The sequence below is a fragment of the Magnolia sinica genome, chromosome 18, assembly GCF_029962835.1.
Source record: "Magnolia sinica isolate HGM2019 chromosome 18, MsV1, whole genome shotgun sequence".
NCBI lineage: Eukaryota > Viridiplantae > Streptophyta > Magnoliopsida > Magnoliales > Magnoliaceae > Magnolia > Magnolia sinica.
In genome coordinates, this window is record NC_080590.1 from 56,724,323 (window position 1) to 56,746,172 (window position 21,850).

General features: G+C 36.9%; 1 long non-coding RNA gene across 5 annotated transcripts; it reads right to left on the reverse strand.

Moving 5' to 3' along the window:
* Window positions 1-4,514: 4,514 nt before the first annotated feature.
* Window positions 4,515-9,492, reverse strand: LOC131233470 (uncharacterized). 5 transcript variants are annotated; one of them, XR_009165257.1, is made up of 6 exons: window positions 9,350-9,492; window positions 9,195-9,292; window positions 9,054-9,109; window positions 8,280-8,369; window positions 5,254-5,395; window positions 4,515-4,683 (listed from the first exon to the last, which is right to left on the reverse strand). It is a non-coding gene; the product is annotated as an uncharacterized LOC131233470 (long non-coding RNA). The 5 variants fall into 5 exon arrangements; XR_009165254.1 differs by having other exon boundaries at window positions 9,054-9,292; XR_009165258.1 differs by lacking the exons at window positions 8,280-8,369; window positions 9,054-9,109; window positions 9,195-9,292; window positions 9,350-9,492 and adding exons at window positions 5,567-5,642; window positions 5,837-6,572.
* Window positions 9,493-21,850: the final 12,358 nt, after the last annotated feature.

A 21,850-nucleotide genomic window follows, 5' to 3' on the forward strand; every position in this document is an offset into this window, starting at 1 on the left:
GGGAGTTGAGATTAGGATTAGGTGTAGGTTTAGGTTTACGTTAGGGAGTTGAGATTAGGATTAGGTGTAGGTTTAGGTTTAGGGATTTGAGAATACATTTAGGTTTTAGGTTTAGGTTTAGGTTTTGAGGTTATAGGTTTAGGTTATAGGTTTAGGTTTAGGTTAAGGTTAGCTTATAGGTTATAAGTTTAGATTATAGGTTATAGGTTAAGGTTTAGGTTATAGGTTTTGGTTTAGGTTTAGGTTAAGGTTTAGGTTTAGGTTATAGGTTTAGGTTTAGGTTAAGGTTTAGGTTTAGGTTATAGGTTATTGGTTATAGGTTAAAGCTTTAGGGAATTGAGAATAGGTTAAGGTTTAGGTTTAGGAAATCGGGTTCGGGTTTGAGATCGGGTTTAGTTTGGGTTTTTAAGTTTAGGTTTAGTTTAAGGAGTTGAGATTAGGATTAGGTGTAGGTTTAGGTTTAAGGATTTGAGAATACATTTAGGTTTTAGGTTTAGGTTTAAGTTTAGGTTAAGGTTATAAGTTTAGTTTAGGTTTAGGTGTAGGTTATAGGTTATAGGTTATAGGTTATAGCTTTAGGGAATTGAGAATAGGTTAAGGTTTAGGTTTAGGAAATCAAGTTCGGGTTCGGAATCGGGTTTAGGTTTAGGTTTTTAAGTTTAAGTTTAGGTTAAGGAGTTAAGATTAGGATTAGGGGTAGGTTTAGGTTTAAGGATTTGAGAATACATTTAGGTTTTAGGTTTAGGTTTAGGTTATAGGTTATAGGTTTAGGTTTAGATTTTAGGTTTAGGTTAAGGTTAGGTTATCGGTTATAAGTTTAGGTTATAGGTTATAGGTTATCGGTTAAGGTTTAGGTTATAGGTTTTGGTTTAGGTTAAGGTTATAGGTTTAGGTTATGGTTATAGGTTTAGGTTTAGGTTTAGGTTATAGGTTTAGGTTAAGGTTAATGTTTAGTTTATAGGTTATAGGTTATAGGTTAAAGCTTTAGGGAATTGAGAATAGGTTAAGGTTTAGGTTTAGGAAATCGCGTTCGGGTTTGAGATTGGGTTTAGTTTGGGTTTTCAAGTTTAGGTTTAAGTTAAGGAGTTGAGATTAGGATTAGGTGCAGGTTTAGGTATAAGGATTTGAGAATACATTTAGGTTTTAGGTTTAAGTTAAGTTATAGGTTTAGGTTAGATTTAGGTGCAGGTTATAGGTTATAGGTTATAGGTTATAGCTTTAGGGAATTGAGAATAGGTTAAGGTTTAGGTTTAGGAAATCAGGTTCGGGTTTGGGATCGGGTTTAGGGTTGGGTATTCAAGTTTAGGCTTAGGTTAGGGAGTTGAGATTAGGATTAGGTATAGGTTTAGGTTTAGGGATTTGAGAATACATTTAGGTTTTAGGTTTAGGTTTAGGTTATAGGTTTTAGTTTGGGTTTAGGTTTTGGTTTTAGGTTTAGGTTAAGGTTATAGGTTTAGGTTATAGGTTTAGGTTAGGTGTAGGTTTAGGTTATAGGTTATAGATTATAGGTTATAGCTTTAGGGAATTGGGAATAGATTAAGGTTTAGGTTTAGGAAATCGAGTTCTGGTTCGGGATCGGGTATACGTTTGGGTTTTCAAGTTTAGGTTTAGGTATAAGTTAAGTAGTTGAGATTAGGATTAGGTATAGGTTTAGGTTTAGGGATTTGAGAATACATTTAGGTTTTAGGTTTAGGTTTAGGTTTTAGGTTATAGGTTTAGGTTTAGATTTTAGGTTTAGGTTAAGGTTAGGTTATCGGTCATAAGTTTAGGTTATAGGTTATAGGTTAAGGTTTAGGTTATAGGTTTTGGTTTAGGTTAAGGTTATAGGTTTAGGTTAATTTAGGTTAAGGTTAAGGTTTAGGTTTAGGTTTAGGTTTAAGTTTAGGTTATAGGTTATAGCTTGAGGGAATTGAGAATATGTTAGGGTTTAGGTTTAGGAAATCAGGTTCGGGTTCGGGATCGGGTTTAGGTTTGGGTTTTCAAGTTTAGGTTTAGGTTTAGGTGAAGTAGTTGAGATTAGGATTAGGTGTAGGTTTAGGTTTATGGATTTGAGAATACATTTATGCTTTAGGTTTTGGTTTTGGTTTAGGTTATAGGTTATAGGTTAAGGTTATAGGTTTTGGTTTAGGTTTAGGTTTAAGTTAAGGTTATAGGTTTAGGTTAGGTTAAGGTTTAGGTTTAGGTGATAGGTTATATGTTTAGGTTTGGTTTAGGTTTAGGTTATAGGTTATAGGTTTAGGTTTAGGTTCAGGTTATAGGTTATGGGTTAAGGTTTAGGTTTATGTTATATGTTTAGGGTGTGGTTTAGGTTAAGGGTATGGTCCCTGCAAATACAGATATAAATACGGCATGTTCCAATTGACCAGACCCTTCTAATGCTGTCTATAGGAAATGGACAACTTCATCATGGTCATAACAGTGGTTCCCACTTTTCAGGGACCCCCGTTCAACATCCGGATAGTTCCGACACACATCCGGATTTGTTTTATCAATTTCAAGATAATATATAAACATGGGCCTGTCTAAATGGCTAGGCCACCCATATTGTTGTCCATAGGAAATGGATAGCTTCATCGTGGTCATAACAGCGGTTCTCACCTTCCAGGGACCCCCCTCAACATCTGGATAGCTCCGACACACATCTGGATCTACTTCATCAATTTCAAGATAATATATAAACATGGTCCTGTCCAAATGGCCAGGCCACTTCATCAATGAATCATATAGTATGAAGGAAAGAAGACTCACCAATTTACCTAGCAAGGAGAGAGTGTGGGTGCTTAGAATGTCGCCCTTTCTTTAAATAATGGATGCATATTCCACAATGCAATCTGAGAATGGGTAAGTTTTTTAGTTTCTCCAAAAATGCATATGGGCACAAATTTACATATAAAGATTTTAAAGATTGTAAAATAGAGTAAATGATTATATTAACTTCCAAGTATCGATTAAGAAGAAAAATGTAAATGATGATGGGAAAGAAATCTCGATATATTAAATTATTGAAGGACAATGAGACATAGCAAGACTACAAGTGCCCAGAGCAAGATAACTGCACCAATGTTGTACCTAGTTGCATTGACAGAACAAAAAAAAATTTTATACGAATGAAATGACAAAAAGCCCGGATATCATGGACCAAGAGGAAGATGAGTACCCTCAAGAAAAAACTCATGCCAAGCATATTTAATGCGACAAACTTTCATTATGTCTTTGGTTGGCTTCACCAAAGGTTTTATCTGCACTAGCAGGACAGATTAATAAACAACACCAATAAAACAAAAATTTACTTGGATGTAAAAGTTGAATGCCAATTTGCAACACAGAAGCAACAACTAGAAAATTATGTATCCGAAAATATAAATAAAGAGCTAAATTTTGAGTACATCTGAGTGAAAAAATAACCATTTCAAAGATAAAATAAATAGTTAAAAACTTTACCATTTCAATATTGAACCTTGTAGTGGCAACATTGATCTGTAGTTGGACAACTGGTTTTCATCTCGTTCTCTTTCCAGTACAAGATATAGTCATTTGGACAAGCATGGATCTTCACATAATCAAGAACCAACTTTGTAGTGCCAGGGACCCCCGCTCAACATCTGGATAGCTCCAACGCACATCCGGATCTACTTCATCAATTTCGAGAAAATACATAAACGCGGGCCTGTCCAAATGGCCAGGCCACCGATATTGATGTCCATAAGAAATGGACAACTTTATCATGGTCATAACAGTGGTTCCCACCTTCTAGGGACTCCCGCTCAATATCTGGATAGCTCCGACATAAATACATAAACAAACTAATTAGGAACTTACAACAATAAAAGGTACCAGGTCTTTGAAAAATAAAGTAAATTAATAGGCCAAATATAACTACTTTAGTTAGAGTAATTCAGCCTTTAGGGAAGAGAATTCCACAATTTTTACAAGATGGAATTTCTTTCTTTAGAAGATGGTCTATGAGCTATAAGAGATGTTGAATCTGATAAGGAAGATAATGTAATAATATATATAATTCAATGAAAGATAATAAAAATCAACCTACAAAATTTAGCTTAAAAATTAGATTAAGAAAATTAAAACAATTAGCACAATCAGATTTTTCTACCCACTCTTCAATAGGAAATGATTTCACTTCTGGGTATGAACAAGTGCATGTGTGTGGGTGGGGTGTGATTTTTTGTTAAAAAGAAAAAACAATTGAGAAGACATGGTTATGGGAATATGAATATGACATGTGTCAAGTCAGCCTTGTGCCATGAATCACCTCTTTAATCTGGACTAATATGGGAATATGAACTAATATAGATGGGCAATGACGCTTACTCAAATGATGATGGAAATTGGGTCAGTCCACTAAATGGGCACTAGTGAACTCCAATTGGCTACAAAAAGGAATTGAGTAGATGACATGGTTATGATCATCTTATCATAGCAATTCTAGAGGAAGCCAATGCAATCAAAAGTGCAGTTTTTACCCACACACCCCCCACACACACACACACACACACATTTTACCTTTCAATACTACCAAAAACTGCACCCCTGAATCGCTCACACACGCTATGCAATCTTCACCAACTCATCCAACTAGTAGGAGACTTAATCCCATTTCATACAAGAAATATGGAATGTCCATTTTCCTAACAATTGTAGGAATATGGTCTGTTCCAAGCAGTCCTTAAAAAACACATGCAACCAAAATTAGCACACTTGATTGATATCCAGATTGATGTAAATAGATGGAGGAACAACTGTACTAATTTTGTGTGGATGAAGGTAAAAAAATGTAAGCTTAATTCAAAACTTCTGTGGCCCTTAATTCAAAACTTAATTCTGAACAGTCCTTAAAAGAAAGAGAAAAAAGAAGAAGAAGACATCATTGCATATAGAGTACAAAGAAGTAGCATAGAGTACAACAAAACCTAACTTCATTGCATGAACATAAAATACATAGCTGAGTTAATTAATTGAACTGGGATCTGAGAATTGAAAGTAATAAAAATCAATGTAATTACTAAAAAAATCCAACTTGTCCTATTTTTAAATTTTTTTTACTGAATTCTATTGAATCTACCTAGTAGATTTCCTTGTTGATTTTGATTTTTCAAATATAGGTTAACCACGCCAGTTATAAACTTGACATAAAAAAGCTCTAAGCAATAAGTGAATGAAATGGCAGCATTGATGCCAATAAAAAACAAATAGCTGAATGAAATGGTAGCATTGATGTGAGAACAAAGCACATACCTTTTTTCTTGAAGCTCTTGCAATGGCCTTTTATCCATCTAGCAAGGAAGTTGGAAACCGGCACGACTGATGCAGCAAGTCAAGTCAATGGATGGAACTCCACAAGTATACAACCATGCATGATGGGGAGCAAAGAGTTACTCTGCAATACTCAGGCATAGTAATGTAGAACACATTCAGAAAACAAGTTTGCGAGCTGATATTTAGTTGTAACGAAAAACTATCATTAATTCAAACACTTGGACTACATTTAGATGCACAACCAAATCAAACAACAAACATGCGGCTCTTGATCAGGAGGAGAAAAGCAAACCTTAATGACAACTCCTACCAATCATAATGACCAAGCTCCCTAGTTATGACCTAAGTGATGCAGGCCATGGATTCAACTGTCACAAAAACATTGTACATTGTTGAAATATGTGGCGTTGAACATGGAAACAATATACTGACATACCCTATCATTGCCAAATACAGATATGTCCTGTCTATAATAATATGTCGACTATAAAATAAAATAAAATAAAATAAAAAAAGATCCATTATACTAAACTTTATTAATGAATACTTCATACAACAATACCTCCTAATGCAGGAATAAGTCCAAAGTGAAGCTCAGTCAAACCTAGTTGAGCAATAGAGGTAGAAATGCGTGCATGGCAAACCTGTATGGTAAGAACCATCACCTCATACAAAGACATCTCAATCATCAACATCATCATCATTAAGCCTTATCCCAACTAATTGGGGTCGGCTACATTAATCCTTTTCCGCCATTCCATTCTAGCAACGACCATTTCATATATAAACCATACAATAAATACATGTGAAAAGGAAAAAAAAAAAAAAAACAAAACACATAACACATTAAAGTGACCATGCCAAATACACATATCCAACATAGTCCCTGTCTAAAGCTCACTTACATTTGAAGCTTTTGCCCATTCCATTATGCTTGATTTTGCCTTCTCAAGCACCCTCCAAAATTTGCCCACTTATATTTCTGAAGCAACGACTACCTTTCTCTCCAAAGTAACCACAGACCCACCAATGGAGCCATTCTCCACAAAGCCTTACCTACCTTGCCCAGTAGTTTCACTAGTATTTTTATTTCCCAATTTTCATGATATTCTAGTTAGTTATACTTTTCATGGTCTAGTTTTTGAGATTTTAAGCACCACTTTAATTTTATTATTAATAAAACATTTAGCTAAGTTTCAGAAGAATTCTATTTCGAATTTAATTTCTTTTAGTTTTGAAAAATAAAGTATCAATAATCTTGCTCTGCCAGAGTATTAAAGTTTCTCTATTTCTAAAAGGCAGAGAGAGCTTCGTCGAACAGAAGCCCAACAACATGTACCCAATGAAATCACTCGAACCCTTGTTTTTGGATAAAATCCCTTCCGATGTCCTTCATTAAGTCAAAGTTTTAGCTCCTTCAAGCATATTGCACGGATAAATAAAATTCGTGCATCAGTATACATACAATTGCAAAAATAAAAAATATCCAATCCAGAAGTTGCTCTAGTCATGAAGCATAAAAGCTATGGATCTTACTTGAAGCAACAAGAAACAAGTTGTCATCGAGCTCGATCTTGGTGGGGAAAACAATGGCAAACCAACGAGGATAGCGACCATCTTCATCTTTAAGTAGTTTCTTTATATTTGTATGAATAAATTGCAATCCTGAAATTTTCAAAGAAGAAGAGCTTATCAAGTTACAAAGCTTATACACGGTTAAAAAATATAGAGCTATATATCTTTAAAAGGAAAAAAAAAAAAAAAAGATCTACGGTGAACACAAAATACAAACTACAAAATAGAGCCACATGATCCACTACCATAGCTGCACAAATCAAAGTTACACCACAAAGCCAATACAAGCCAATCAAATAAATACAATATGGCATGTGTAAGATGCTTGGAGATGAATGGTAAGACAAGTACATATTAGAACCTTGCAATGGTCAATATTTGGATAGTCAAGTTATTTGACAAGTCACATGAATTCTTATCCATCCAATGTACATAACAAGAAACACAAAGGATGATAAAGGAAAACCAAGAAAGTTAACGAATCAACAAGATCTGAACTACTCCCAAAGGTTCTAATATCATTTCAATAGCAAAAACTATAAAAGTCCTGTAGTAAACAACCTTAAATATCATACATCATAACCTAAAAGTTCCAACAAAATAATCCTTAATTCAAATAGATCCTCGACCATCATTCTCTAAGAATTTTCCAACACAAGGAACCCACTAGCCACTATAAATCAAGGAATAATATAAAACAGGAACTTGCCACATTACAACACTGTTTAACAATATAATGACTTTGAAAGTCAAATCAAAAGGGGACTTTTTAATGCAACAATAGTGGCCAAGTAAGACAATTGATCCTACAACTTGGTCCACCAATTTCCTCATTTTTTTGGACATCACCTAAACTGATTTGTCAAAATGGATAGATTGGGTGGATAAAACACATACATCTGGAACAGTCGAATATATGGGAAACATCATGGAATGGAGAAGATTGCGGAGGTAGAGTCTAGCATTTTGTGCTGATTTTGGATATTTTGGTAATGGGAAGTCATTACATGGTGGGGTCGAGTCTATATATCACATCATTAGCTGCAAAAAATAAAATAAAATGAAGTGTTGGACCTGTTATGAGCTGATATAATGACCATCACAGCCATTGTACTAGTCAAGCTATCATATATTTGATATATTTAAATTTTTTTTAAAAAAAAACATCACTGTCGTGATGTTCTTTAGGGAAAAAAACAGCCAGCTTTTCAAAACCTTAATAGTGCATATGTTCATAGACATCCAGAGAATCATCAAACAAAAACTCATGACGGCAACAATAGTGATTTGGGAAGAAGAAATTGAACTTCTTAGTGAGATACAAACACGAATTTCATCATCATAGCCTTGTCCGTTCTTATATGGAAGTATCTTTACTATTACAAAATGCAAAGTAGAGATGAAAAGAGAATTCTTATCAATTGCCTCACCAGAATAATGGAGTGCCTTTGTTGCGCAAGCCATTGGAAATCCCATTGATTCGAGTTCGCCAATCTTACCAACTTCCAAAACAGCCATTTCTGAAATTAAAAAGAAGAGATGCCAACGGACTAGAGCTCTATCTCTAATTCATTCAAATTCATAAACTTCAAACAAAGCACTAAGGCTGCATTTGGAGATGTGCAACGAGGCGGAATCACACCAAGATAACTGACACAAAAATGTTTTAGACAGACATCTTTTCCTTAAGGTGGCTAGAGTTGGACTACCATTATGACTTCTAGACACGGAGTCAATTAGATACAGTGAGCTTGTAGCAGCATGCATCTACATATTTTTCTTTTTGCTTTTTTCTTTCTTTCTTTTTTTTTGGGGAATTTCTTATACACAAATTATATAGAATAACTGAATAAAAGAATACTTATTCCATACACAAACTATGGAATTACTTCTACCCAAATAAGATTTCTCCTGGGCATTTCATCAAACATCTAACAAGCATCATCCAAACAACCAAACTTAATAAGCCCATTTCATCAAATATATAACAAGCATCATGTAATCATACATGCCTTTCTTAAAACAACTTAATCTAAATCCTTCATTCTTAGTGACACAAACCATACTACATAAGGCCATAAATAAAAATTAATGCCTTCCCAAAAATCAAAGCCAATAGAAAAAAAAAACAACATTGGATGTAATAAAAAATCAAAGGAATCGTGGCCTGCAAGATGAATCAACCAGATCTATGAAGACCGTACCTGTACAAATGCCGGCATGAATAAAAACCTTGAGCATGAAATTTTTTTTGATGAGGCTAGCATTTTAATCCAAAATTAGAATAGATTTCCACTCCATTAACATCGATTTCAAGAATCATGTGATCAAATCAGAACCCTAACCCTTATCTCAACCCCGTTCGTCAATGCACTCAATGTATTCAACCCCTTGTATGCGGAGATGGGTTACCGAGTTGCTACAATTAAGCATAGCTAGCAGTCTGATCGAGAGGAAGAGAGAGAGAGAGAGAGAGAGAGAGAGAGAGAGAGAGAGATACCTTTTGGGGTTGTGAACTTGTTGTAGCCCGCGAGAATGGCAGCGAGATTGAGAGAGGGAGAGAGGGAAAGAGAGAGGGTGGGGGAGTGAGAGAGGGAGAGGGCAAGGGCGAGTGAGAGAGGGAGAATGAGAGGGAGAGTGAAAGCAAGGGCGGGAGTGAGGGATTTTCAGGGTATTTTACCCAAAAAAGACCCCGTCAATGCTTTTTGCTAGCGCGCCCAATTTGGGCGTCTTCTCACGGACGGACGCAGACGGTCCGGACAGGGGCTCCATGGGCCTACCATGATGTATTTGGTTAATTCATTCTAATCAATAATTTTAATAAATTATTTTAGTTTATGACACCAAATTTCTGGTATATTTAAGGCCCAAGTGGACCACACGATAAGAAGCAACTGTAATTTAATATCCATGTTTCCTACCTTGTGGTCCACTTGAGCCTTCGAAATAGCTGATTTTTTTTTTTCATCCCCTAACGTAATATTTACAAATTATATAGATGGCTTAGATATAACATATAGTTTTTTTTAGGCCTCATAAAGCCCCTTACAACACCATTAATTATTAATGGTGTATCACCTTTTTAGCTACGGATTAAAACCGTAGCAACTATAGCTAAGGTTTATATCCGTAGTAAAAAAGTGACGTTGTCTGAATCCTTTGCCCCTTTTTTTGGTAGTGTTCAAGCAAAGGCTGGAGAGTCGGTTCCATGATGTAGAAGATCTTCAGAGCAGTTAACAGGAATTTTAGCTTGTCCTGCCACCTAGTGAAATTTGAACCATCTAATCGGTCCAATCGGATCAGATCCTAGTTCATCAATTTGACTGATACAACGCTTTCAATGTTCATAAATCACGCTTTAAGATTGTTAGAAAATATTCTGTTGGATACACCAAAAATAAAATAAAATAAAATATGAATTTTGTTTCACTAGGATGAATCACGTAAAATGATATGATGTCCTTAAAGTGCAAAGTGCACCAACTAGTGCCACTACAGCTACACTACCCACACCCTCGCCTTCGTCCACGCCCGTGCTTGTGCCAGAGCCTGAGTGCATGCGTGCGTGTGTGTGTTCCAGTGTTACGCACTGGAACACGCAACCCAAGCATCTCCATCTCTAAAACATCTAAGTAAGAATACTACCCACACATCCACATATAAACCCCAAAAAGTTTTCTAACAATTTCGATGTGGGAGTAAAAGCACACATTGCACTTTTTAATTTGAAATTTTCGAAAACCGTTTTGACGGCAAAATCCCAAAAATTTGAAAATTTGAATATTTTCAAAAAACCACAATTTTTAACACCCATAGCAGCATAATTTAAAGTGCTCCCAACTCCATTAGGGCATTTAGTCACTATAGTCCATTGATCTAGACTGTTCATTATGCCCAATGTTCATGAGCTACCCTAATCTTAGTCTTTGCGTAATTCAATCAAACGCTAAACTGATTCCAGTCTTTGCTCAATTCAATTAAAGATAAGGCTACGTGTGTTAGCGAGGCCCGATATTCGGCTGGATAGCATTTGCGATTATGATACTGTGGAAATGCCAAAGTCGTACTCAACTCACCTCAAGTTTGATTGAACATGGTGCCCCATTCGATACTAAGACCAAATTCAAAAACTTAACCACCCTCTCAACCACCAGTTGTAACAATAGTTTGGCAATTTACAGGAGGGTAGGGGTTAGTCCTTCTGAATGAATTCTTTACCTTGTGTCTTAACAACTTCTTCTTTTACCAGTAATTGCAACCTTTGTATTTTTCAATGGAACAAAGATGAACAAATATTCAAACAATAAGAGGCTAGAAACAATGTCAATTTTATTGATGTATAATGCTCAATACAAACGATAAAGAAATAAATAAACTAGAGAAAAGAAATAGAAATTAGAGATAAATACTTGAATTGCCCGTGTGTACAGATGATCAAGGTGAATGTTTAACAGGATATAACTAGGGTTTGATCTTCCAAGTAAGGACTCAATTAATTGAGATCTGGCAATTGAAAGTTGTAGAAATTTATACTACTCCTAAGTGTACTACAATGATGGCGGTAGACAATAGCGATCTAAGCTATCTAATGTAGAGTAGGTCGCGGACAATTGCATGGCCAAGATGGATCAGAAAAGGCCTAGTCGACGATAAAAGTGATTCAAACTATCGGACCTTATATCGGGCACATCTCACAATCCGGAATGAGTTATCGGGCAGAAAAAACATGATTTTGGGGTAAAACGATCTACTTTAGCCACCCAACCCTACTATGCCGGGTTCCGCATGCCGAATTTTTGAAATAACCCTTGATTGATGGTCGTTTACCTATTTTAATTCCCTTTTTACTATAAATAGTAAGTTTTATTTTAATTATAAATCTTCATCCGTTGGGCTTTAGGAGTTGCACCCAACATGAAAAGAGCTTAAAATAATTAGGAGAACAACTTGGTGAAGCTAAATAGGACAGTTACTATTTTTGGCCGAAAACCTTGCGCACTAGTAGACATCACAACCGTCTATAAATAGTTAGTTATTATTTATAGTAAATTGTGAATTCTAAGAGTTTTAGTTGTAGTTTGCTTCTGGTTTCTCCCGTTGCTTGGTATCCCTATTTAAAGGGTTGTGAACTCCTTTATTTCATTCACTAATCAATTTCAAATTTTATAGAATTTATTTGCTATTTTGCTCGCTTTCTTTCTCATGGATTTGTGAAGCCTCTGTGAGGAGTACAGAGAAGTTCCATGGATTTGGAATAGTTATCCTCTTGAGGAAGACGGTGCTCGACCTCATCACGTTCATCCATGTGTTAATCAGTATCAAAGCGAGGATTCCCCTCGGGCCAATGGAAAACAACGAAGGTATGAGCAAAAATCCTGTGGATGGTGAACCAGGGATTTGTGATCTTGCAGAAAGAATGAAAGCTTTCCACCGGTAGAGTCAGTTAACCATGCAAGGGCTACATGCAACCCTTTACCATCTTACAAATGCGCTACTTCCGCCCTAAGCCCTAGGCGGTGTTCCACCACCTATGGTCACTCCACCGTCCATGGTTGCTGTATGACACAACCTTGATTTTTGTAGAGCACTACCAGTGGCAAACCATAAGGCTATACTAGATGATTCAAGTTCTAACGACGAGTACCTTAATGAAGGTTTTGCCCAACGACCAATCCATAGAGGCGATCATCTAGATCGTGTTGAAAGAGACTATCAAGGTAAGGCTGAACTTCTTAGTTTTAATAGTTTATTACGCATAGAAGATTTCCTCAATTGGTTAGCTGAAGTAGAGATAATTTTGATTATATGGACGTGCCAGATCATAAAAAGGGAAAATTGCTAGTGTTTAAATTAAAATCTGGTGATTCTGCATGGTGGGAGCAATTAAAACTCTCACGAGCCCGCCAGAACAAGGTGCCCATCTCATCATGGCCACGGATGAGACGTCTTGTTCGATCACGATTTCTCCCCAGTGATTATGAGTAGATATTATTTCAGCAATACTAGAATTGCCGATAAGGAAATTGAACCGTCACATATCATACTAAAGAATTTCAGCAGTTGGCAATACGGAACGATCTGTCAGAATCTAAGTCACAGAAGGTTGCATGATTTATAAGAGGGTTATGATCTACAATTCAGGATTGAGTTCAGATGCACTCAGTCGGGACCATGGATGAAGTAGTTCGGTTGGCAGGTAGGGCATAAATGTAGCTTGCAAGAGTTTCGAATCGGCCTTATCGTTCAACTCCACCCCCTATAATGGGCCCCGCGTAGGATCCAGTGCTGGCACGAGAAAAAGAACCAGTATGAGAAGATCATCAACCTCCTACAATCGCAAACCATGATACAGGGAGCGGCTCATCTAGGCTTTAACGTATAGCACCCACAATAGCAGGCTCGAGTAGAATTTCAAATCCTTACGTTCGACTAAGGTCGAACAATTGTTACCACTGTGGACAACCGAACCACTTATTAAGCACTTGTCCTCAACGTCCCATAGCACACTTGACCATAAACGAAGGGGGCACTGAATGTGAGGCCATAAAAGAAGACCCTACCTTTGATGAACATGAACAAGCCACTGAGGAAATAGAAAATGAAGATGAATTTACGGGCGAGGATCGTAGCGAATCTCTAATTGTGAGGTGATTACTATAGACCCCACGAAAGGAATTACATCCACAACAACATAATATATTTCGTACATAGTGCACTGTTAATAGAAAGATCTATGATGTGATCATAGACTGGTAGTAGCGAGAACATCACCTCAAGAGTGATGGTGGACAAGTTGCAGCTACCAACGATAAAACATCCTTCCACTCAATTGGTTAGATAAAAAAGGTGGATGAGACCAAAGTAACTAAATAATGCACTATCTCGTTTTCAATTGGTAAAAATTATAAGGATCAAATACGTTGTGATATGGTTAATATGGAAGCATGCCATATGTTACTCGTTCAACCCTGGCAGTCAGACCATGATGCGACCCATCGAGGATGAGACAATGTCTACATATTCGTCAATGATAGTCAAAAAATAATCCTTGCTCCTATGGCACCAGAGAACCTCCCTGAAGCCTTTAAAGTGGAGGGGAGTTCCCTCTTAACCATTCAAGATTTTATGGAGGAATCCAAAGAAATCGGTAAGGTGTACACCATAGTGGTAAAGGGCGATGAATCACAATCCTCAAACATTCCTTCAAGTTTAAGACTATTACTAAACGAATGCAAAGAAGTTTGGCTTGAAGATTTACCTGATGGATTGTCCCGCATGAGGGACATCCAACATCACATAAACCTCATCCCTAGGGCTAGCCTGCCCAACCACCCTCATTATCAGATGAGTTTGAAGGAGTATGAGATACTTCAAAGGCAAGTGGAGGAATTCATTCGCAAGGGTCTTTTGAGAGAGCATGAGCCCATATGTCGTACCAGCATTATTAACGCTAAAAAAAGATGAAAGCTGGCGCATGTGTATTGATAGCCGGGCAATCAACAAAATTACCATAGAAAATCGGTTCTCAATACCACGGTTGGACGACATGCTCAATATGCTAGAAGGGGCCAAGGTGTTCTCTAAACTACACCTAAGGAACGGGTACCATGATTCGTATCCCACCAGTGATGAGTGAAAAACGACATTCAAGACCAAGGAAGGGTTGTCTGAGTAGTTGGTCATGCCCTTCAGCCTATCGAACGCACCAAATACTTTTACACATTTGATAAATCAAGTTTAAAACCGTTCACTGGCCAATTTTTGGCAGTATATTTTGATGACATATTGATATATATCCAGGATAAGACGGATCACAAGAAACATCTCAGGCAGGTGTTGCATGTCCTACAAATCAATAAGTTGTACCTCAACTTAAAAAAGTATAGTTTTTTAACGGACAACCTATTATTCCTAGCATTTATTATAATGTCCATGGGCATCCGTGTGAATGATGAAAAGGTGCGAACCATTAGGGAATGTCCGATCCCAACAAACATTCATGAGGTGAGGAGTCTTCACGGGTTGGCGACCTTCTATTGTTGATTCGTGTGAAATTTTAGAACAATAGTTATGCTTATTACAGATTGCATGAAGAAAAGACCGTTTCAGTGGACCGATGAAGCTGACAAGAGCTTTCATAAGATCAAGCATCGTTTGTCCACAAAACTGCTCTTAGGGCTTCCTAATTTTGACAAGTTGTTTGAAGTTGAGTGTGATGCTTCATAAATTAGAATTGGAGGAGTATTATTATAGGAAGGTAGGCTGGTAGCCTTCTACAACGAGAAGCTCAATGAAGCCCGAAAGAAGTGGTAAACATATGAGTTGAGTTGTATGCAGTTGTTTAAGTGCTGGGACATTGGCGGCATTATCGGATTCAAAGAGAGTTTGTTCTATACACTAACCATCAAGCATTAAAGTTTATTAATAGTCAGACTAACGTGAATCATGTGCATGCTAGATGGGTTACATTTTTATAAGAATTCACGTTCATTCTGAAGTACAAGTCAGGGCAGCAGAATAAAGTGGCTAATGCACTTAGCCATCATGCATCACTACTTGTTACAATGAGCAACGAGGTGATCAACTTTTACTATCTCAAAGAGATGTATGCCAAGGACGAGGCTTTCAAAGATTCTTGGGATAAGTGCCAAGAAAGCCACCTCAGTGACCTTCATATATGCAATGGTTTCTTCTTCAAAGGGAATCGATTGTGCATCTCCTAAAGTTCTTTGAGAGAGCAGATTATTTAGGAGCTACATGGAGGTGGCCTTGGTGGACACCTTAGGCGAGATAAGAAGTGAGCTCTTATGGAAGAGTGGTATTACTAGCTGTAATTGGTACATGATGTGGAAAAAGTCATACAATGTTGTCATGTTTGTTAGACCTCTAAGCGGTAATCTTAGAATACGGGCCTCTATACCCCGTTAATTGTGCATGATGGTCCTTCGAACGATTTATCTATAGACTTTGTACTTGGTCTCCGACGAACACAACTTGGCATAGATTCGATGTTCGTGGTGGTAGATCGTTTTTCTAAGATGACGCACTTTATCCCATGCAAGAAGACCCTCGATGCAACACACATAACGAATCTATTCTTCAAGGAGGATGTATGACTACATGGGGTCCCTAAGACCATTACTTCTGATCATGACACAAAGTTCATTAGCCACTTTTGGTGGACTTTATGGACTCAATTCGATACACAACTTTAATTCAGTATCGCCTACCACCCATAAACTGATGGGCAGACCGAGGTTGTGAATCACACGTAGGAAACCTCCTTCCCTGTATTTTAGGAGAAAAACTGAAGCAGTGAGATTTGGCCTTATCTCAAGCAGAGTTTACATTCAATGACATGGTGAACTGCTCGACAGAGAAATCACCGTTCCAGATTCTCTACGGACGAGTGCCTCGCCACACACTTGACTTGGTCCCTCTGCCCAAGATCCCAGGCACGAGCATTGTAGTAGAACATATATCAGACATAATCATGGGCATCCATGCAGAAGTGCAAACCAAACTACATGCCTTGAACGAGAAGTACAAGGAACGAACGGACAAGTGTCGGCGACAAAAAGTGTTTGAGGTGGCGATCGCGTTGTGGTTCATTTACACAAAGAGAGATTTCCAACCGGGACGTACAACAAGTTGAAGAATAAGAAGATTGGACCCGTCCCAATCATCTAAAAGATCAATGACAATGTTTATGTTGTTGATCTTACAGATGGCATGGTGATCTCACAGACTTTCAACGTCGCGGACTTGACTGAGTATCATGAACCAGAGCAGGACAAGAACTCGAGGATAAGTTCTTTTAAAGTGGAGGGGACTGATATAGAGCAGGTCACGGACAATTTCATGGCCAAGATGGATCAGAAAAGGCCCGGTCGACGACATAAGTGATCTGGACCGTCAGACCTTAGATGGGGCATATCTCACAATCCAGAATGAGTTGTCGGGTGTAAAATATATGATTTGGGGGTAGAATGACCTACTTTAGCCACCCAACCCTGCTATGCCAGGTTGCGCAAGCCACATTTGTGAAATATCCCTAGATCAACAGTCGTTTCCCTATTTTAATTCCATATTTACTATAAATAATAAGTTTTAGTTTGATTATAACTCTTCATCCATTGGGCTTTAAGAGTTGCACCCAACATGAAAAGAGTTTGGAATAATTAGGAGAACAGCTTAGAGAAGCCAAATAGGACACTTACTATTTTTGGCCGAAAACCTTGCGCACTAGTAGACATCACGACCATCTATAAATAGTTAGTTATGAATTCTAGGAGTTTTAGTTGTAGTTTGCTTTTGATTTCTCTCCCATTGCTTGGTATCCCTATTTAAAGGGTTGTGAACTTGTTTATTTCATTCATTCATCAATTTCAAATTTTATAGAATTTATTTTCTATTTTGCTTGCTTTCTTTCTCGTGGATTCGAGAAGCCTCTATGAGGAGTACGGAGAAGTTCCGTGGATTCAAAACAGTTATCCTCTTGAGGAAGTCAGTGCTTGACCTCATCACGTTCATCCCTGTGTTACTATCCTAAACCTCAAAAATTTTATAGCATTGTCGAATAAAAGTAGAAAGAACAAAACTAAGCTAAGATAAAATAAAGATAACATTTCTCTATGAAGATAGATTGTATTTAGCATGGGATCGGAGCTCTTCATCACGTTCTCCTTTTATAGCTTCTAAAGGTAGAAAAATTCATGTTGGGTTTCCTTTTCGATATGGGATTATCAACAACTATAACACTCAATTCTTCTTTGATCATTCCTGTCTGGCTAAGAGATTCAGTATATCAGAAATCATTTTTAGATCTCTTACAAGCATGGCTATGGAGGTCTGTGTATCTTATGAGATTGGACACGTTTGACCCGAATAAAGACCGAATCCATTGGTTCTCATCTGCTATGATATTGATCTAATTCCTGAATATTCATAATGTCATGAGGGCACTAAACGTCTTTGGAAAGATCTACCATTTTGGAAGGACTGCGAGATACGACATTACCGAGCATATCTAGATTCATGATGAGATCCTTGCATCAATGGGTCTTTTATAAACGTGTTGAATGCATTGCCTTAGTCATGCGCCACATGAATTAAGGCTACGTATCATTTGTCTCTTTGTCTTTTCTACAAACATGCTACGGTTCTATGCCACTTTACTTTTGCCTGGCGACGTGTCGTTGAAGGATATGGGGTAAATGATATCCTCGGGCGTGAGTATGATTTTTTCATTATTAGGCATGTGGTGCCGATACGTGGGGGTTTTTTATTGGTCCATGAAGGCATACTAAAAATGGGTGTAAATAATACCCTTTACATCCCTTTACATCAGAAGATGTGATCAGATGTTTGACGTTTGAAATTCGGTAGTCTCTCTAACGCATGATACATGGTGGTACATGGTTTGCACTCATATATTGTACGCTTTAATGGCTATATCGAAAAGCACTTGTCATGATTGCCATCCTTTAATCTGAACTTGAAAATCGACGACCATTTCATTTTTAAATGATTTCATTTCTGTCCCAAGTATCTTTGCACTTTTTCTGTCATCTTTTATTCCTTTTCTCCTTCTCTACAATTCTGTTTCATGGCTTGTTCTTCATCTAACAACTTTGAATCTAGATCAGCGGTCATGGAAGTCTCAACTCCTAAAATGCTCGGCCCAATCATCACTCATCTTGGAGACTTTATTTTCCTTGACATTCTCATTCCTTACAACTCTCTACTTATTAATGGGCTTATACTTGGCACATCATTCAATCCGGCCATGATTAATGACCTAACCTCTTTTTTTATTTTTTTTCCCTATATATACTGAGGGGTGGTTTCTCCTTCAAAGTCCCTATTTAAGATGGTCTCTCTAGCCTCCTTTTGCTTCTAGGAACATGCTTTAGCCTAACCCAACTCTTGATTGGATCCTTTGGCTAGGTAGGTTTTAGTTAGCAATTTGACCACGTTGGAGAGATGTCGGGATTTTTTACTGCATTCAACTTTCCTATTTTGATTCAGCCATACATTCTCACTTGTTGGCTATGACCATTTGTTTTTGGAGTCAATCATCCAATACTTTCACTTTCCCTATAGGTTCATAAGTCCCACCAACCTTGATGTCTGCGCCATTACTAGCCTCCTAGCCATGGGAGAGTACATCAAACCTACGAGTTCTTGGTCCACCTCTCCCACTAACCAGGGTGACAGTGTTACTTACACCACTTATCTTCATGAAGAGATGGGTCAAGGCCTTATCTCCCACTAGGAACATTGCACCTTCTTTCTGATGTAGCTATTGTAAGTGCCTTGATTTGTCAATAACATATGTTTGCGTGTCTTAAGTCGGTTGAGCCCCACAAGAAGAGGAAGACAACCTAAGACTTGAAGACTTGTAGCATCAAGGCATGAAGACACTGGTAAATTAAGGTGGCTTTATGAACTTAGCCCTAAACCCCTTTAGTTCCAAAATAACCTACCTTTAGATGAAATAATTCAATAGGAAAACCCTGGTTTTTATCATCCCAAGCCTTAGGAATTAATTTAAACAAGTTCATCTAGGCTCATAGAGGTTAGGAGCTTTTGATGATTAGGAATCAAAGAACTCTAATCAAATCGACAGTTCCATTGATTTGACCAAAACTGCCCAAAAGTGCCCAACAACCGAAACAATTAAATTTGAGACTTGTTAATTGAATCGACAGTTCCATCGATTTGAGTTGATTTAATCTACAAACCTGTCGATCGAATTGGCAATGCTATTTATTTGAGTTGATTGAATTGAGAGGGTCGTCGATCGAATCGATGACTAGCCATTATAGATCAGTTGGAGCAATTTTTTAAATAAATTTGGCATTCAGACCTTTGTAAAATGCATGGATTTTTTTATGGTTTTAGAGCCATTATGTATACAACTCCTATTTTCCTCACCTAAGCTATAATACATTTAGTTCATATCATCTTCCTTATGATTTGTCACTCTATATGAGCATTTTGTGCTCTAATTGAAGATGTACATGTTCTCTTACATTCTCTAGAGGTTAGACACCAATTCTATAGAAAAATTCATTGTTTATCATCCTTTATAATATTCATCTATGTGAATCCCCTCTTGGAATAAACTATACCTTAGTTGTAGGAGATTCAACACCTATCCAACTCTCTCATCACCTTGGCATCCTCAATAGGAAGATCCATTGCAGGGTTGTTGATCTCGGACCTGAAGAAGATCCACTTCAAAGATTATGGGATGTAAAGAGAAGTTAATTCAACATTGAAGAAGCATCTTAAAACTTGTGTTATCAAGGGGCTCATCAAAACTTACAAGAGTTTTTGTTTAAAGTCCATTTATTTGAAGTCAAAGTCCTTATGTAGGCCATTGATGGGTGTGTACATGATTTGTTCTTATACAGAACCATTCAAAAGTTTAAGACCCATACTCGATTAAGTCCTCATGTAGGACACCGACGGGTGTGTACGTGATAAGTCCTTATGTAGGTCACCGATGAGTGTAAATGTATAAGTCCTTATGTAGGCCACTGGCAGGTGTGTACGTGGATTAGTACTTATGTAAGACTAATCGAGTAAGACCTTTTATAGGCCACCAATGGGTGTGTATGTAGGTCCTTGTTTAGGATTGTAAAGGTTAGTGTGAACCTATTAAAAACCATATGAGATGGTGAAATTCAGAAAACTCGAGTTTGAGTTCCTCATCTGGAAATGGAGTAGGCAAGTAGCCAAACCACTATATATTTTTATCTTTTTGATTGATGATGTCTTTCTATTTATGCTTATGATTTGATTATTTCATTTTATATGGATACATGAATAGATTGTATGATAGGTGTTTATTTGAGTGCACATACTTGATATCGATATCTCACATCATAGACTACTTTACACATATAATTGTATCTTTTATAGTGCCAAAGCTCTCAATGCTATATACTATGCGATTTCCCAAGATGAATTTAAAATAATATGTATATGTGAAACAAGTAAACACGGATGTGATATTTTAGAAACCACCCATGAGGAAACTAGCACAGTTAACAAGTCCAAGCTTTATCTCTTAACCACACAATTTGAGAATATTATAATAGAAGAGCATGAAACTTTTAAGTATATAAACTTAAGATATTTGTAACTCCATTTAAGGTTTAGGAGAAGGGATCCCGAAGGCCCATATTTGTAGAAAAATTCTTAGGTCTCTACCGGAGAGATTCACATTTAAAATAACATGGATAGAAGAGTGTAGGAATATAAATTGCATGAAAGTAGAAGAACTCGTATATTCCTTACAAACATTTGAACTAAACTTTAAGACCATCTGTAAGAAGAAACTCGCTGTCCTAAAGTTTTCACATAAGAGTAAGAAAATAAAATCTAAGGAGAATAGTGATGATGATGATGAAAAATGAAAAAATGACCTCATTGACTAAAGAATTCATGAGGTTTTTAAAGAAAAATATAGAGAAAAACTGTGACAACTAACAAGTAGTGAAATAAAAAATGGCTACTTATTGTATTTGTTATAAACTGAGAACATAATACAAAATGAAAAAGAAGGAAAAAAATGAAAATAGTGTGAATGCCATTGATATAAAATTGAAAAGCTGGAAAAATAAGTGAAAAGGAGATAGGTTCGAAATCAGTAACTTGTGTTGACCTGCACACTTTGAATTAATGGTTATGCTTAATATTATGGAGAAAAGGTTTACTTTTATATTTATGAGTGGATGACACTAAGTAGACTAGGAACTTAATGTTTGGATACATTTTATTGATTAATTGATAAGGGAGAACTTAGTTCATTTGTTTACTAATGATATTAGGTTCTATATTATCAATCTTTTATTCTTATATTTTTGAATTTTACTCAAATGTTTAGGATTGCACAAAATATTATTTTCTGAGAAAAGTTTGAAATTTTAAATTTTGGAAGATTAATTTCCGCATGTTTTTCTCAAGACTAGTAAAATGCTAGTTTGGG